Source organism: Triticum dicoccoides, chromosome 6B (assembly GCF_002162155.2).
Source record: "Triticum dicoccoides isolate Atlit2015 ecotype Zavitan chromosome 6B, WEW_v2.0, whole genome shotgun sequence".
Classification (NCBI taxonomy): domain Eukaryota; kingdom Viridiplantae; phylum Streptophyta; class Magnoliopsida; order Poales; family Poaceae; genus Triticum; species Triticum dicoccoides.
Window position 1 is genome coordinate 624,808,239 of NC_041391.1, and position 6,974 is coordinate 624,815,212.

A 6,974-nucleotide genomic window follows, 5' to 3' on the forward strand; every position below is an offset into this window, starting at 1 on the left:
TCGCAAGGAGGACGAGGTGCAGGTCAACTGCGACCCTCTCCTCTGAGCTACGCCACAAGTACGATGTGCGGTCGCAACGAGGACGAGGTGCAAGTCGACTGCGATCCTCTCCTTTGAGCTACGCCACAAGTACAACGTGAAAATCCTACCGAGTGGTGAGCCAGACTCCCACTCGGGGGCTTAGCTGCAGTCCAAGTACTCGCCTAAGTTTCAATGAAATCCTACCGAGTGACAAGCCAGACTTTCACTCGGGGGCTTAGCTGCAGTCTAAGCACTAGCCTAAGTACAAATACAATGTGCGGTTGCAAGGAGGACGAGGTGCAGGTCGACTGCGACCCTCTCCTCTGAGCTACGCCACAAGTACAATGTGCGGTCGCAAGGAGGACGAGGTGCAGGTCGACTGCGACCCTCTCCTCTGAGCTATGCCACAAGTACAATGTGCGGTCGCAAGGAGGACGAGGTGCAGGTCGACTGCGATCCTCTCCTCTGAGCTACGCCACAAGTACAACGTGAAAATCCTGCCGAGTGGAGAGAAAACCTCCCACTCGGGGGCTTAGCTGCAGCCCAGTGCTTGCCTAAGTTATAAAAATCCTACCGAGTGAGGAGCAGACCTCCCACTCAGGGGCTTAGCTGCAGCCCAGTGCTTTCCTAAGTTATAAAAAATCCTACCGAGTGGTGAGCCAGACTCCCACTCGGGGGCTTAGCTGCAGTCCAAGTACTTGCCTAAGTTTCAATGAAATCCTACCGAGTGACAAGCCAGACTTTCACTCGGGGGCTTAGCTGCAGTCTAAGCACTCGCGTAAGTACAAATACAATGTGCGGTCGCAAGGAGGACGAGGTGCAGGTCGACTGCGATCCTCTCCTCTGAGCTACGCCACAAGTACAACGTGAAAATCCTACCGAGTGGAGAGCAAACCTCCCACTCGGGGGCTTAGCTGCAGCCCAGTGCTTGCCTAAGTTATAAAAATCCTACGGAGTGAGGAGCAGACCTCCCACTTGGGGGCTTAGTTGCAGCCCAGTGCTCGCCTAAGTTATAAAAAATCCTACCGAGTGGAGAGCAGACCTCCCACTCGGAGGCTTAGCTGCAGCCCAGTGCTCGCCTAAGTTATAAAAAATCCTATCGAGTGGAAAGCAGACCTCCCACTCGGAGGCTTAGCTGCAGCCCAGTGCCTGCCTAAGTGAATTGAAGAATAAGTCGACTGCAGTGAGCATCTCGCTTTAAACCAGCAAAAGACATTTCAAGACAAATGCAAGCATATTCAAATGTCGAATCCAAGTTCAGATGGACACCTAAAGGAACCGAAAGTGCTCAGGCGCTAAGCCTGTTAAGGTTTATCGGTTACAAAATCACTCGGCATACCGAGGCAAATTTAAAGTATCGAGCTCAAGAAGTTTTTTACCCCTCCTGTGGAGGGCTGGAAGGTGCAACAAACTCATCAAGATCAATTCCGTCCGCGATCTGAGTGGCAGCAGCGAAGAAAGTCTCCATGAAAGACCGGAAGTCATGTTTCTTGGTGTTGGCCACCCGAAGAGCCGCCAACTTGTCTTCTCGTGCATCTTTGCAATGGACTCGGGCCAGACACAGAGCGACATCTGCACCACTCCTGCACTCGACCAGGGACTGTGTTTAGTCGAGTCATCAAAGACTCGAGGTCATTTTGGAGCATCTCCCTGGGCCAGAGCGTAGTGTCAATGCGGGAAGTGGCGACCTTCAGCCTTGCAAGATAGTCAACGACAGCAGCAACGCGAGACTCAAGCCGGAACACGTTCATGGCAACTTCATCGTTCACCGGAGAGTTGACGGGGTCCAGGTTTGGTTCCAGTCGACTGGTTTCCTCTTCAAAGTTTTGGCAAAATTCTGCAAGTACAATCGCCGAGCCAAGGCAATGGTCGAATGGAAAGATCACCGTAAAAACGATTGTTTGGCACAAAGGATTACCTTCGAGCATGAGGAACAACTTCTTGGCGAGTCTGCTCAGATAGGCCTCCAGATCATTCTTTTTCCCAGCCAATTGACTGGCCTTGTCATTCAGAGCAGCTTTGTCGCTTTTCAGTCGACTGACCTCCTTGTTGGCAATTGCAAGAGCAGCTTTCAGATTAGTGTTTTCTTCTTCAAGCTTGGTGACGGAAGCTAACTTCTCGTCAGCAAGCTTGGTCTTCTCAGCTAACTCAAGGTCTTTCTTCTTCTGGGCCTCCTTCACTTTGCCTGCAAAGTCACAGCAAGATCAGATTTTGAAACAAATGAGGGACAAAAGCAGTCGTCGAGACCTCACCGAACGTACCTTTGGTCTCCTCCTTCGCCTTTATCAGATTCTCCTTGACCAGCTTCAGATCAATCTCGAGCTGAATATGCTTGTTCTCCAGCTCGGTATAACGAGCCGCAAGGTCGCAGGATTTCTGCGAAGAACCAATCGACAAAATGTCAAAGATAATTCACTTCCGAGTGGATAAGAGAAAATCATGCGTTTTTAAGACTACAGCCGAATACAAACATTCGACCTTAGTCTCGGGGACTACACCCAGTGGGTGCACTCAGCGTGCCCCCACTAGTTCTATTAAGATAGATTCGATCAGTCGACCAAAAAGAAAAATAATAGGACGTATTCTTCAGACTATAACCGACTGCCAGCAGTCGACCACAGTCTCGGGGACTACACCCAGTGGGTGCACTCAGCGTGCCCCCACCGGTTTGAGAAATACATTCGACCTAGTCGAATGACGGAAAAACTTAACTTATAAAGCCTATGGTCGACTGCCAGCAGTTGACCATAGCCTTGGGGACTACACCCAGCGGGTGCACTCAGTGTGCCCCCGCTAAAAACCGGAGTTTCAATCGACACACCCAGTGGGCGACTACTATGGATTCCGGAAAACATATCCTAATAGAACAGGCGATGACCGACTGACCTGAACGTTACTTTGAAGAGCAGAACTGGCGTCATAGGCTGCCTGGCTAGCCTCCCGGATGGCCTTCACCTGCTCCATCATGACTCCCGCCTGGCGTATCGCTTCCTTTGCAGCACTGGCTTGGTCCTCTGGGACGTAGTGTGTCGAGAAGAGGGAAGGCTGTGCAGCACTCGACGACGCGGGGTGAGCACTCGTCAGCGGCACCGCGAAAGATACGGTGTTCCGAGTGGTGTTCTACTCCTCCGCGACCAGAGTCTCGGGTGCCGTCACATCCTGAGCCACCCTGCCGGCAGACGCTTTCCTGCTCCTCCTGTGCTTTAGTGGTTCCTCGTCGTCGTCGTCATCAGGAAGGGTGATAACGACATTGGATGGAGTTGTGAAAAGAATCAGAATTAGAGACGAAGAGCCAATCGACTAAAAAAACGGAATTAAGAGAGTGGTACCAGGTTTTGAGGTTGCAGCATCCTCCATCTCATGATCGTCGGCCCTGGCTGAAGTATCAGAAGTAGCAGCACTGCAATTCCAAAAATGAGTCGGTTAACTCATGAGTCGACCAAAAATAAACTCGTGTAGAGCAAGAGGACTCAGATAACACTTTTACCCTGATATGGTGGGAATCGACACCTTCATCTTTGTCAAGATCTTCGCTGGTTTCGTCGGCACCGTTCGAGATTGCTTCGGAGCCTTCTCGGTCAGTGCCGGAGAAGTGGTCCGAGGGCCCTTGGTTGACTGCGCGATAGTCGCAACCCCCTTACCACGTTCAGTCGCAGGGTCGTGGATGAGCTTCGACCGCCTCTCCATGCGAGGCGGTGCGACTTCCTCCTCCTCCTCCTCTTCCTCCTCCTCCTCCTCCTCATCATCATCATCTTCAGCAGCATCCGAGTCCCACTCCTCCTGGCTTTCACCCCCACTCGCTTCTCCCTCCTCAGTCGGAGTCTGCGCTCCATTGGGCATCGAGTACAGTTCGGTGAGGGCCTGTCAGACATCAAGACAAAGATCAATCGACCAATTTGCGGCGAAAACGGAATAAGTATGGCAAGAATACAATTGGAGGTAAAGTGGGCATACCTTGTCTGGAGTGCTGGAATGGTCGAGTGGAGGAATCCTCCTGGCTCCACGAGGGTTATCCTTGTTCCCAGTGACCGCGGCCATCCACCTTTCCAGCGTGGCGTCGTCGACTGCTTCCGGATTGATCCGAGTCTCATCTTCGGTCCCGCAGTACAGCCACATGCAATGGCCCCGGTACTGAAGAGGCTGGATACGTCGCCTAAGAAAAACCTCCAGGAGATCCATACCCGTCACTCCATCCCGAACCAACTGGACTATGCGCTCCATCAACATCTTCACGTCGGCTTTCTCTTCCGGGAGGACCTTCAGAGAGGAGGGTTTGTTGACTCGGTCCATGGTAAATGGAGGGAGACCACTCGACTGCCCCGGCGTTGACTCGTTCTGGCAGTAGAACCAAGTCGACTGCCAGCCTCTAACCGACTCAGGAAGGGTCATGGTTGGGAAGGTGCTCTTGTTCCTCATCTGGATCCCCAGACCTCCACACATCTGAGTAACCTTGGTTTTATCGTCATCTGGACTCGCCTTCTTCACGGTCTGAGAGCGACACGTGAATATATGCTTGAACAGACCCCAGTGCAGTCGGCAACCCAGAAAGTTCTCAGACATGGATACAAAGGCAGCAAGGTAGGCGATAGAGTTCGGATTGAAGTGCTGGAGTTGCGCCCCAAAGAAGTTCAAGAAACCACGGAAGAAAACACTCGGCGGCAAAGAAAACCCACGATCGACATGGGTAGCCAGAAGAACACACTCACCCTCTTTCGGCTGGGGTTGCCACTCGTTCCCAGGGAGCCTGGCTGCTCCGTGGGGGATCAGACCGTCGTTGGCCATGTCAGTGAGATCCTTCTCAATGATGGTCGACCGGATCCAATCTCCCTGGACCCAGCCGTGCGACAGACGAGATCTGGACGAAGACCCGCCCCGACTGGTTGTTCTCCCTTTCGCCTTCCCCGTCGCTGACGCCTTCTTCGCGCGTTCCAGCGCCGCCATCTTCTCCTTCACCATGGCTGCCGGTGAAGCATGCGAGGAGCGATTGCGCGGAGGCGAGAGCGGGTGCAGTGGGCGGAGGCAGAGAGGGCAGAGGAAGAATGGAGAGTTACTGTTCAGAAGCCATCGCCGGGCGCCTTTATAAGAACACTTCCGAGTGGATGACAGGCAGGCCCGGGCGATCCAATCACATCCCGAAACAGTCGCGCGTACGCGATACGTGGCGAAAAAGGTGGTGCGGACATCGAGGCGTCTATGCCCTATCCCATCTGAGCGCCGCGGTCCGCCCCGCTTCGCGCGCTTCCCCAAATTTCGTATCCCACAAAATCCGCGAACGGCAGATCGATCTGTCAGGCGCGAGATTTCCTGCGATCCGTCGCTCGGGAATTGTTAAGTTCAAAAGTTCACTCGATGAAAGAAAAGAATGGATCAAGGCGACTGAAGAAAAGTTGCTGATTATCAACGAAGAGATTATTGGTCCAAGACGATACATATCCAAAACACAAAAGCAGGTCGGAAATAATATCAACTCCTTCCTCACTCAAACCTCAATCCATTCGGGGGCTAATGATGAAGTCATGTACCTAGGGTAGGGTCATAGACCTGATCTAAGTACCCTACCCAAGGACACCCTCAGAAGAAACTATCTTCCAGTCGACCAAGAGAGACTTCACTCGACGGACTCGAAGGACTCGACCATGAAGACTCACTCGACCACCAGAAGGTCAAGAAGCACTCTGTACTGCAACGGTCTGTAGTTAAGTAGACTTTATGGTATTTAGGACACTTTATGTGAGGCGTTACCAGTAACGCCTAGACTTAATGTACTTTAAACCCCGCATTACTGAGGGCCGGAGGGGTCTGGCAGACACTATATAAGCCACCCCCTCCTCAGTGTAAAGGGTTCGCACCCCTGTGATCCATATACACATAATCCACTCGACCGCCTCCGGGCTCCGAGACGTAGGGTGATTACTTCCTCTGAGAAGGGCCTGAACTCATACATTTCTTGTGTTTACAACTGCTCCATATCTAGGTGCTTGCCTCTCCATACCTACCCCCCACTCTACTGTCAGACTTAGAACAACGACAACATTGTCGTTCTAAATTTGCTCCTAAGTCTCATGAAGGTTTCCTACTTGGTTATGGCTCAAACTCTCACACATACTGTGTCTACAACAATTTCACCCGAAAGGTTGAAGAAACGGTAGATGTGAAGTTTGATGAATCTAATGGCTCGCAAGTAGAGCAATTGCCAATTGATGTAGGAGACAAAGACCCCTCGGAAGCAATTCAAGACTTGTCTATTTGCAAGATTCGTCCAACAGAGGTGAAGGAGAGTACCTCATCCGTCCAAGTGGAAGCTTCTACCTCACGACAAGGTGAACCAAGAGTTGATACGGAAGCATCCAAAGTGGGACACACCAAGATGAAGAAAACGAGGAAGTGCACCAAGATGAACGTCAACAACCTCCTTCTCCACCATGACAAGAAAACGACAATATCAACAATGAAGAAGGCCAAGAAGAAGAACAAAATGAAGAATATGTTCAACCAAGACCCAAGCAAAAGCTTTCACGAGTTTGAGCAAGAATTGCTAAAGATCATCCCGTCGAGCAAATCTACAAAGATATCCAAACCGGGAGAATCACTCGCTCTAAAACTCATTTAGCTAACTTTTGTGAACACTATTCATTCATCTCTAGCATTGAACCTATGAAGGTTGAAGAAGCATTGGAAGATCCGGATTGGATAAACGCTATGCATGAAGAGCTACACAACTTTGAGAGGAATCAAGTTTGGACATTGGTTGAGAAGCCCGACAACAACCACAACATCATCGGTACCAAATGGGTGTTTCGCAACAAGCAAGATGAAGATGGACAAGTAGTTTGCAACAAAGCACGTCTCGTCGCCCAAGGCTACACACAAGTCAAAGGTATGGACTATGGTGAGACTTATGCTCCCGTTGCTAGACTTGAGTCCATTCGCATCTTACTTGCCTATGCTAATCA